Genomic DNA, 11,727 nt, shown 5'->3' on the forward strand with positions numbered 1-11,727 from the left:
GGAATCGGTCGTGATGAATGGAAAGCTTGGCTAATGATGTGAAACTAGAAATCCTTGATACGGTGATGAATTGAAAGGAGAAAGATGTGAATCTAAAGCAGGAAATGGTCCTGCTATAGCAGACCATATGTGAGACGGCTGTGGTAGGGCAGGGTTTAGAGAGTTCGTGAAACGTCATGTTGGGAATGTGTGACATGCCAGCATTTAGAGTTGGTGATACATCATGGAGGAAATCTGTGACACAACAGAGTTAAGAGTTGGTGACATGCCATGGTGGGAATTTGTGACACGCCAACGTTTAGAGTTGGTGAGACGCCATGGAAGGAATCTGTGACACGTCAGAGTTCAGAGTTGGTGACACGGCATGGTGGGAATCTGTGACACGTTAACGTTCAAAGTTGGTGAGACGCCATGGAGGGAATCTGTGACACGTCAGAGTTCAGAGTTGGTGACACGGCATGGTGGGAATCTGTGACACGTTAACGTTCAAAGTTGGTGAGACGCCATGGAGGGAATCTGTGACACGCCAAAGTTCAGAGTTGGTGACACGCCATGGAAGGAAGTTGTGACAAGCCAGAGTTTAGAGTTAGTGACACGCCATGTTTAGAGTGTGTGACACAACATTGTTTGTCAAGCTGACACGCCATGATTTAGAGTGTGTGACACGACATTGCTTGGTTTAGAGTTAATGACACGACATTGCTTGAACAGCTGACACATCATGGTTTGAAATAGAGAGAGAAAAGAAAAAGTGAGCAGTTAATGTCGTAATCGTTTGAACTTCCATTGAATTAGTTCCCCTTAGTGAAATGAATAAATAATAATATTATAAGGTCATTTTTCATTTTAAACATTTATTTTTCAAAATTCCTAACATCTGTGTGATTCATTTCTCACTTTCGCTGGTACTTGAGAGTTTGAGAAGGCTCTTTGCAAGCGTAACGATAGCACAGCACCAGCAACAATGTCGGCTATGAGTGAAGAGGTCAGGGAGTCTCAAATTAAAATATTCTTCTGTTCGTTAATTTTTTACTTTTTTGCTGGGTTTGTTTGATATGTTCTTGTTTTTTGTTTTGTTTTGCAAATGTGTACACTGTGTTTTCTTGCTGTTTTGATAGTTTTTGGGGTTAAGTCGTAGTGGTTTTAGGGGTTTTTTTGTGTTTACCGTGTCACGGCATTATTAGCGTGTGACAACATTTGACTCGATATGCATGGCGTTTAACAATATTTGACTCGATATGCATGGCGTGTAACAACATTTGACTCGATATGCATGGCATGTTACAATATTTGACTTGATATGCATGGCGTGTCACAACATTTTACTTGTTATGCATGGTGTGTCACAACATTTTGCTCGCTATGCATGGCGTGTCACAACATTTTGTTTGTTATGCATGGTGTTTCATAATATTTATTCCTTATTTATGTCTTCAGTATACCTTGTTGCACATTACAGCTTAACTCACTGGTGCATGTGTGCCATATTTTATAGATCCAACACAGACAGTATGAGGATCATGATAGTTTACTGATCGTGCCGAGGGAGAAATGGGCGTTCAATGTCGCAATTAACACCCACTATAAGTGGTCGCAGCTGCATTACATCACAAAGACTCTCAAACAGAAGGGGGAGCATGATGCAGTGAAGCGTACGTGCTTCAGAAGGATCTTGGACGTTTATCCACAAAGGTAATTTTACGTCGGTCTCTTGCACAGCATCATGCTTCGCTGGATCACTAAGAGCCAGTCAATGGACCACGAGTTATGGTTTGCCATTAGCAAAAACAAGGCACGACTATCAAAATAGGAGTTCTGCCTCATCATCGGGTTGAAGTTTAGTCCAATGCCTGATGTGTTCATACGATCGTACAAGGTTGCTGTGGACGGAATTCATGCCAGAAACTGGAATGGATAGAAGAGCGTTAAGCTGTAAGCTTTGCTTGATACGTTTCGCTAGGGCAACTTCCAACGACCAAGAGATGCGATCAAGATGGCACTCGTCTTGATCGCGAATAACATTTTATTTGGTCAAGACTACCGTAGACGGGTGACGCCTTGATTGCTGTCATTGGTGGAGGACATCGACGCTTGGAATGTCTTCCCATGGGGGCACTATGTTTGGAAGCTGACCTTGGACTACCTTTTGAAGGGGTTCGAAGTGCCTAACTCAAGAGTGACAAAGGAAACTCGGTTATGCTATAACATTTACAGATTCGCATGGGTGATACAGGTACTATCACGTAACATTTTTCAGTTTCCTTTTTACTTTAATAATTTATGGCTACACTCGTTTATGATTTACGATCTGATAATGGTTACATTTGACTTGCAGTTCTAGGCAATGAAGGTAATTTCAGCCTTACGAAAAATAGTTACCCCCTCTGATCCAAAGGACAATGTCTACCCATGAATGTGCAAATGGGATTACAATCAGAAGTCAAAAGACTTCTACATGGCATTTCAGAAGTTAGATTCATCTGAGCATGTGAATGAACAGCTACTAATTTTTGCTTCATATTTGTATAATAATTTTCCCTATTTGATAATCACAACATTTTATTTGTTTATTTACAGTTGAAGGCATTGGAGACGTTAGAACTTATCGCAGATGAGGTCATTCGGGAGTATTTTGTGGACCTTGATGTCTCGTTATCAGAGGGCCATGAGTAAGTGCCAATAGGGTACATGGAGAATCGGTCGAATTAGGGTTGAGGTGCGACGCCAAAAAAGAGAAGCTTGAAGGAGAAAAGAGCCTCTAGTGGCACGAATCGAACGCGCACCACCGCTGGTTTAGTTGATGGATGAAGGGGCGACCATGGTCAAGGCAGTGAACAACCGGTAAGGACAGTTCTAACGGTTTTTTGTTCTCCAATTTTATATGTGATTATCGAATAACATATCTATATTTGTAGTTGGACCATACGCCGACAGCTCTAGAACCACCCACTAGTCTTCCTCAGACGCATAGTGGAAACGACCAGTCGTTAAGATGGGTTCTAACGGTTTGTATTCTACATTCTCACATATGTTTTTCGAGTAACACAATAATTTCTGTTATTGCAGTTTACGAAAGCGACGATAGGTCCTCAAGCACCGATGGGTCCGGCTCCACCGCAGACTACTAACGAGCCGTTGGTAAGGATATTAAAGTTGTAACGGTTAATGCTCAACAATTCTATATATGATTATTGAATAACATAGTTATATATGTTATTGCAGTTGACCTAGTCGAGAAGAGTCAATGACGGAGCAGTCATTACCCACCAGCTCCGACGGATCATGCGCAAGCATGAAAAAGAGATGTTGGAGCTGAAGGCTTCAATTCAGTCATTGACTCTAGCAATGCAGATGCTTGAGAACCGTATCATTGCTCGGATTCTTGACGATCTTAAATCACAAGTACGCTATTCTATCTTTGCTTGTATTTTGATGGTTTACGTTTAGCAACTGTTTAGACTGTGTTTTCTTGCTAGTTTGATGGTTTTTGGGGTTAAGTGGTAGTGGTTTAACTGATTTTTGGTGATTACCGGGTCAGGACATTTGTATTATAGTTAGTTATTGGCGTGTCAGTGTTAGCGTGTGACAACATTTTACTTGTTATGCATGGCGTGTCAGAACAATTTACTTGTTATGCATGGTGTGTCACAACGTTTAACTTGTTATGCATGAAATGTCAGAACATTTTGTAGGACATCCATGGCATGTCAAAACATTTTGCTTGTTATACATGGCGTGTTAGAACATTTTGCTTATTATGCATGGCGTGTCACAACGTTTAACTTGTTATGCATGGCATGTGAGAACATTTTGCTTGTTATGCATGGCGTGTCATAACATTTTACTTGTTATGATTTGTGGTATTTTATGAGATAATTAACTGTTTTTCCCATTTTGTAGGGCAGTCCTTCATCTCACGATGCTAGTCTGGAGTACGATGATGTTGATAATGGGCAGTATCATGAACCTGGTGTTCACATTCACGATGACGTTCTTGGTGTTGATGGAGAGCACGTAACTTATGTCGATGACGTAGTCGATGAAGCTGTGGTAGGGGATATCACCTTTCAATCAGATGATGCTGAAGGAGATCATGTTCATCTGCCCAAGTCCATTATCGATGCATCTGCTAGAAATGAGGGGGACCCTGACTCAGTGGTGGCTGAAGGAGAGCATCTTCCTCCGGTCGATGCATTCGTCGAGGCAGCAGCAGGAGCTATGGTGCTTTATCAAAGCACTCTTAATGCAGTTGAGACACGGTCGTCGTCACCAGAGTCATATGCTGTCCATCATGGTGCAGCAAAAATTTCAGACCAAACTGAGCGGGCACGGCTGAAATTGGTGAGCAAATACATGTCAAGCCTGTATGTCGACCCCTTAGTGAGCCGTCGAGATGTGAAGGATACAATCGTAGAAGCCTATGAAGCTTTTAAGAAAGACGAGTCTGAGAGGTAAGCTCATTAACAACATTGCAAATATTGTTTTTAAATAAAACATTAATCCACCAAGACTTATGAAATTCATTATGTTACATATGCAGGCGTGACGTCGGCATCTTAGGGGATCAAGGGGCTGACTTTTTCATAACCTTAGAGGATCCTAATGAGGAAATGACAAGTAAACATATTGACGCATGCCTTAGCATACTTTGCAAGTGAATGATAGGGCTAAAGTCAAAGCTGTACACTACCCGTGCATGCATGGTTGACACGACATTCTTCGTAAGTTTATTTGAAAATTGTTCAATTCTATAAATACTAAGTTTTTGATTGCATGAAGTGTAAGCTAATGTTTACATGTTTCACAGGACGCCATTCGTATGCTACACACGAAATTTCCAACAAAAGATGTCCGGGCCATAATGCAAATTCTAGATGAGTTGCGGGGGTACGTGAAGGGTGAAAGGTCGATATACGGCAAAAAATGAGAAGATGTGGATTTCATCATCGCGCCTTGCAATGTTGGTGGGCATTGAGTGGTTGCGGAGATCGACTTAGTGAGGTGGACGATCAAGGTGATGAACTATGCAAGAACTTCATATGCTAAGGATAACGGAGTTCATGCGGCTCAAATGACACCCTTAACGACAATGATGCCAATCATCTGCCACTAAGCCGGTTATTTCAACAGAGCACGTCGAAAGAGACGAGATTTGACATCGATACCATTGGATATTCATTTGCCAAAAGCTAAAGTGCATCGGCAGAATGATAGTGTCAGCTGCGGTATGTTCATGATAGGGTACATGGACGATATTTTGCAATCGGAATAGATCGGAGTTAAGTAGAATATGATTGCAAAAATGCGTCGACAATACGCTCTAGAAATTTTTTCCAGTAGTTGTGAGAGCAAACCTTGAACATAACGACCTTTGTTTGTACATTTTTTTTTGTATATAGAATTATTTTAATACAATTCATTGTATACATAATTAATTCTTTTTGTATACACAATATATTTTATACAATTAATTTTATACACAATTAATTTTTTTGCCTATACACAATTAATTTTATACAAAGAATTTTTTTTCTTTTGTATACAAAATATATTTAATTAGATACACAGTCGCAAGAAGTCAGCGTGTGACGTAATAAATCTGCTACCAGTCAGCTTGTCCCCACATACATCTGCTTGCACTTAGAGTGTCACCCCATAAATCTGTAAGAAGTCAGCGTGTCACACCGTAAATCCTCTAATACTTAGTGTGTCAGCCCATAAATCTACTTCCACTCAGCGTGTCAGAACAATTGGGTCGTGCCATATCATGCCATAAATATGCAAATACTCAGCGTGTGACGCCATAAATCTGCTTCCACTAGACGTGTCATAACAATTGGGCCGTCGCGTGTGACCCCACGATACTGCACCAAGTCAGCTGTGTCATGCCATAAATTTGCTTTCACTCAGTTTGTCACGACTGTGAAACAGCAAGGTTTAGAATTTACGACACGTCAAAGTTAGAATATGTGATAAGACTGTGACACACCATTGCTTGAACAGCTAACACGCCATGGTAACTGTTTGGACTTCCACTGAATTAATTCCTAAACGCTAAATGAATAAATGAGAATATTCTAAGGTCATTTTTCATTTTAAACACTTATTTCTCAGAATTCCTAACGTCTGTGTGATTCATTTCTCATTCTCGCCTGTACAGGAGTGTTCGAGAAGGCTCTTTGCAAGTGTAACGACACCATAACAACAACAACAATGTCGGTTATGAGTGACGTGGTAAGTGAGTCTCAAATTAAAACATTCTTGTGTTCGTTAATTTTTTACTTTTTTATTGGGTTTGTTTTGATATGTTCGTGTCTTTTGTATGTTTTGTTTTGCAAATGTTTAGACTGGGTTTTCTCACTAATTGGATGGATGGTTTTTGGGGTTAAGTGGTAGTTATTTAACTAGTTTTTAGTGATTAGCAGGTCAGGACATTTTTGTATTATAGTTAGTTATTGGCGTGTCAGCGTTAGCTTGTGACAACATTTTACTTGTTATACATGGCGTGTCACAACGTTTAACTTGTTATGCATGGCGTGTCAGAAAATTTTGCTTGTTATGCATGGCGTGTCACAATATTTTACTTGATATGCACGACGTGTCACAACATTTTACTTGTTATGCATGGCGTATCACAACATTTATTCCTTATTTATTTCTTCACTATACCTTGTTGCACATTATGGCTTAACTCACTGGTGCATGTGTGCCATGTTTTGCAGATCCAATGCAAACAGTATGAGGATCTTGACATTTTGCCTCTCCAAGAGACGGGGGAGTTCATCCAGTGAAGCCTACGTGTTCAGGATGCTCCTAAAGGTCAATCCACAAGCTTCGTCTATCAAACTTTGACTTTGCTTGCATGGTTGAGTTGATTGTAGCCCAATACAGTTTTCTTAGTACCCCAAGATAAGCATACATGGGTTTGTCAACCCTCTGCATAAAGTCTAAAAACTCCCTTGGTTTTAGGGATTGAGGCATCTTAATTGGTGCTCATATCTTTGCAAAATCAACAGCCATAGAGTGAAGAGTTGCCAATTCTAGGCTGGATCGAGACCTTAAATCATGGACCTAAAATTGGCAACTCTTCACTATATGGCTGTTGATTTTGCAAAGACAAGAGCACCAACTGAGATGCCTCGATCCTTGAAACCAAGGGAGTTTCTAAACTTCATGCAGAGGGTTGACAAACCCATGTATGCTTCCCTTGGGGTACTAGAAAAATTGTACCGGGCTACAATAAACTCGATCATGCAAGCAAGGTCAAAGTTTGATAGACGAAGCTTGTGGATAAACATCTAGGAGCATCTTGAATCACGTAGGCTTCATTGCATTGAACTCCCTTATCTCTTCGAGAGTCTTTATGATGTAATGCAGCTGTGACCACTTACAGTGGGTTCTAATATTGAGTATGGATAAGCATCTGAGAGCTGGAATCCCTCAAATAACAATTAAAATATCAAGTTAGTTGATTTTTCTTATAACAGGTGTTACTTTTTTAAAACTTTTCTTAATTTTATTAATTTTTTACCATGTCACCAACAAGACTGCAACAATTTTGTGTTTCAAGCCAAGTTTGCATGCACTCAGCATGTCACCACAATTGGGCCCTGCCGTGTCACCCGTCAAGACTGCAAGAAGTTAGCGTGTAATGCCATAAGTCTGCATTAAGTCAACGTGTCATGCCGTAAGTTTGAATTAACTTGGTGTGTCACGCTATAAGTCTGCTTGCACTCAGCGTGTCACCATAATTAGCCCCTGCCGTGTCACCCGTCAAGACTGCAACAGGTCAGCGTGTCACGTCATAAGTCTGCATTCACTCAACGTGTCACCACGAAAATTGCAAGCAGAATGCTCTTAGTTGACTAACCGATATTGGTGAAATTTAATTACTCATGAAATAGAAAGGAATTTCATTGTAAGAACATAAACGGTTAAATCAAATGAAATAGAAAGGAATTAAATCAAATCATTAATTGTTTAATACAAATGGTAATAAAATGTGACAAATGGGGTAACAGTATAGGGACTTTATCTCTTAATATTGGTAGCCATTCCATGCTTGTTGTTCCTTCATAAGATTTGTGTAGCCACTTATACTTAATGTTGCAATTGTAGTTGAACTGGTTTTGCTTTACGTATTTGTCTGCTGGGTCATTCTATGAGCCACTTTTAGTTATGGAATTTGTTGCTAAACATTTCAAGCAGATAAGCTTGTCAAGGCTCTTATCTGATGGAGATTGCAATCGAAAACATTCTTACAAGCAATGTGAGAATATACTTTAACACGATCTTGATCAGACAGAGGCCTTGATAGGCTTATCTGCCTAAAATGTTTGGCAACAAAGTCTGTAACTAAAAATGGCTCATAGAATGACCGAGCAGACAAATCCGTAAAGCAAAACCAATTCAACTAAAATTTTCAGACACATTTAGTTAGGCAGACAAGCTGTCTTCATCCACAACACACCCTACATTTTCAAACATTGTCCTTCGTATTGGATAGTTGTTGTGTGTGTGACCGATTTGTTTGTAACTTGAACATGCTTTGGGTCGGTGCACTAGTGGAGGCACCGATGGACTTGGAGATGGTGCCAGATTTGTGGATGGAACTGCAAATAGGGATGGGCAGTTCTGTCTATTATGCCGGAACTTCTTGTATTATGAACATCTCCGTGCTTGACTACCTTCACCAGCTGATGGAATCCTTCTCCTCCTAGGTCTTCCCACTTGGCCTCGCCAAGGTGAGGGTAAGACGATAATTTCTTTCACATAAGGGGGGATGTCCCACTCACTAGGATGCCCTACTGGTCTAATGGATCCCGAACAACCTTCCACCAACACGGTTGTCTTGTAGTAGTCAGCACAGAATTCAATGGCTTCATGATTGCATTTACTGAAAAATACAATAAACTCAATCTTCAAGCACAATGTAAATGCTATGTCAATTATGGTTCAAATAAGAAATAAAGATATTCTGACCTTATTGCTGCAATGGCATGGCTGCATGGCAGTAAATCTGTTTAGAACTCACAACATGAACACGTCTTCTTGGACAGGTTTATAAGTCCGTCCATCTTCTCGTCTTTAACTTTGAACTCCACTCGATTGATAGGCTTAACTACAAAGCGATGTGCATCATTGAACTGTTTGCTCAATTGCCTGGTAACCCAAGGGCTGAGGGGCGTGGTCACCTTGACGGCCTCCTCATACCGATCATGGAACTAATGCTGGAACATGTCTCTGATGAACTCGATCAAAATAGTGATTGACATTTGTCTTGCATGCTTCAAGCATGAGTTAACACATTCCGTTATATTGGATGTCATCATTTAGTATCGCCTTGTCGGTGAACATGCACGTGCCCATTTCTCAGGCCTTATTGTCATAAGGTCAGCGTAGGCTCCCGCGTGAATATGCTTGAGCTGGTTCATATGACTGTTGAAATCAGAAACCTTATAGCAATCTCGAGCAAAGGTGAAAATCATAGAAACGTCGTCGCACTTGAACTTGTTTTTAAAGTTTTTTTTTTCAAGTGGTAACCGCATAAACCATGGTGCACATCTGGGTATGCATTTTGGATTACTTTTTTAATGTCGAGATGCTGATTAGAAATAAACATAGTGTTTTCAAGACAACCAACCGCATCACGCAGCTTGCTAAGAAACCACATTCACGAGTCTTTGTTCTCAACATGGCCGATGCCAAACGCAACTGGATACACGCACTCGTTCGCATCTTTGCATACAGCGACAAACAGAACACCCTTAAACCTGCATTTCAGATGTGTCGCATCAATTACAACCGTAGGACACATTACATCCCTAAACCCAAAATACAAGCCCCGTATGACCATAAACAATATTTGAATCTTTCTTCCTCATCAGTAGCCACTGCAGTCACTGTGCCAGGATTTTCTTGATCTAACATATAAAAATACGAGGGTAGTAATTGAAATGACTCCTCTGGTGGATAAAAAACAAGCCTCTCCACATGCTCATTCGCTTGCCAAGCCTTACCATACAAGCATTCCAATCCCCATTGAACCCTCATCTCACAAATTATGTCCTTAGGTCTCAATGTTACTCCATTAGTCTGAAGCTTGTGTGACATAAGTTCACAAATCATCTTCGCACTCGTAGTTGGAAATCGCCCTTGCAAACCATCAACGGTATAGGTGTGTACTTTATGAAATGTCCGAACTTGCCAATATTCTCTTCTATCAGGTAACTTCATTGCATGCACACTGAACTTGCATGCGTTATCCTTGCAACCAACCTCATAACGAGCTTTACATGACCTTTTTACTTTTATCGAAAACTTATCTTTTATAACCAACATGTTCAAAGCTTGTTTCAACTCGGCCTTTGACGAAAACATTCTTCCTTTGTATAAGCGATCTTTGGCACATTTCGACTCCTCAGTGGTAATTGTTTGGAAAGAAAACCTTTCTGCACCTGTAATTGCTCACGTATGAGATATCCTTGCATTTCCCCATTCTTGATCATTGTCATCGAGCAATGTATCAAGGGAACGAATCCTGTTCTCACCAGCGATGGGGTTATTGTATATGGGGTCATCACACTAAACATTTCCTACATCAACACCTCCAACAGGTTTCGTTTCGCCTTCAAAATTATTGCAAATTGGAATGTTACTATCATAAAGGTAGTCATCATCTGAACTATCATCTTGCCATTGTTCAAGCCCATCATCTGAAGTGTCATCAAATCTATCTTCACCGGCAACGAACAAATCCTCATTTCCCTCATCAAATGCAGTATTATCCTCTAGGGTCACAATGTCACCCTCTAACCTCACATTGTTGTCCTCAAGTGTTGTATTCTCATTTGACAATGACATTACACACTCTATAGTTTCACCCGATCGTTGCATTTGTTCAAGAGAAATAAGAAATTGGTTTGATGCACATCTTGATCAAAATTGTGCAGCCAATTGTTCTGTAAGTGTCATCTGTCTATCGGACTGCATAAACTCTTGTGCATATCTCAATTGTCATTGTTGTGGGTTTTGAATCGAATGGTGTGGTATATGTGAAGCATTGTAAATCTCATTTTGATTGAGCTAATTACCATGTTGTCCAACTTTTTCATGTGACATAACATTTGTTTGGCGTCCCTTAATGCTGACATACACAGCCGAAACATTCCTCTGTTCTAGCAGAATTAATGCAACATCCTCATTGTCCTTGATAATTGGCCGTGATAGCTCTCCGGGTGTACTGATCAATGCATGTAACTGAATCTCGTCAATTTATGAGTTTACCCTAACAACATCTTCAACCAACTTTATCAAGCCCGCAAACGACAAATCACTCATAACCCCCCGCATTCGTGACTCACCACCCTTGTAAATGCCATCCACCCACTGACCACCGTGTCTTATCACAAGTCGCACAATTGGAATCCCATTGAAATTTTGAAAAAAAAATATTATCAATCATTTTACACAATACATGTCGTGATAAAAAATTTGTCAGTCATGTTGTTACATGCCATGCATATAACGTAAAATGTTGTAACACGCCATGCATATCAAGTCAAATGTCTTGACACGCCATGCATCATTGTCGTGACATGCCAATCACTGTAATTACTAACTCGTTACACCAACAGTCGTGACACGCTAAAAACCCTAAAAACCAATTTACCCACAACACATCAGGAACAGTCGTGACACGCTCAAAACCTAAAAAACTAGTTAACC

This window comes from Theobroma cacao, chromosome 1 (assembly GCF_053813885.1).
Source record: "Theobroma cacao isolate CCN51 chromosome 1, ASM5381388v1, whole genome shotgun sequence".
Lineage (NCBI taxonomy): Eukaryota > Viridiplantae > Streptophyta > Magnoliopsida > Malvales > Malvaceae > Theobroma > Theobroma cacao.